This window comes from Drosophila gunungcola, assembly GCF_025200985.1.
Source record: "Drosophila gunungcola strain Sukarami chromosome X unlocalized genomic scaffold, Dgunungcola_SK_2 000050F, whole genome shotgun sequence".
In the NCBI taxonomy this organism is placed as follows: Eukaryota; Metazoa; Arthropoda; class Insecta; order Diptera; family Drosophilidae; genus Drosophila; species Drosophila gunungcola.
The window spans coordinates 131,477-132,093 of NW_026453194.1; positions in this window are offsets into that span (position 1 = coordinate 131,477).

A 617-nucleotide genomic window follows, 5' to 3' on the forward strand; every position below is an offset into this window, starting at 1 on the left:
GGTATAACAATGTTGTCTGATCGTGTTGCCCTTCCGCCAAGCTAGTGTCCCAATCCTGTGGTGTGTCCTTAGGCCACGCGGTTGGTGTGGAAGATGCGGAAACGCCGTTGAATAATCAAAGCTCCGACAACCAGAAGAAGGGCCAGTACAGCAGAAAGAATCGCAGTAAAATGGCTCCATGTGCGTCCTTCCCATTCAAGGTTAAACAGTTGAACCAAGTACTCTGCGATTGCGATATCCCATTCGCAGAAAGTCATCAAGCCGGATATCAAGAGGAGAAGTAAGGCCAATAGGAGTTGTTCCTTGTTTGCGACAATAAAAATCACAAAAGCGTTCCTTTCTAGCATCTCGTTAAGCATGATGGGATCGGTTGAAATTTAGAAAATAACCTTAGCGCAAGGAATTAGTCGAGTGATTTCAGAAGTATATCGAGCACGAAAATATGCAGGACGACTGAATCGTTGAATAATTTTCAGGTAAGTGACAAGTAAAAATTTTAAATGACACGCGCTTGACACAACGCACTTTGACATATCAGTGTCGCGTTGCTGAGCACTGGTTTAAACGTGCCTATCGGCCGCCTATCGATATGTTTCCAAACTTTTCCAGCCCTCCAG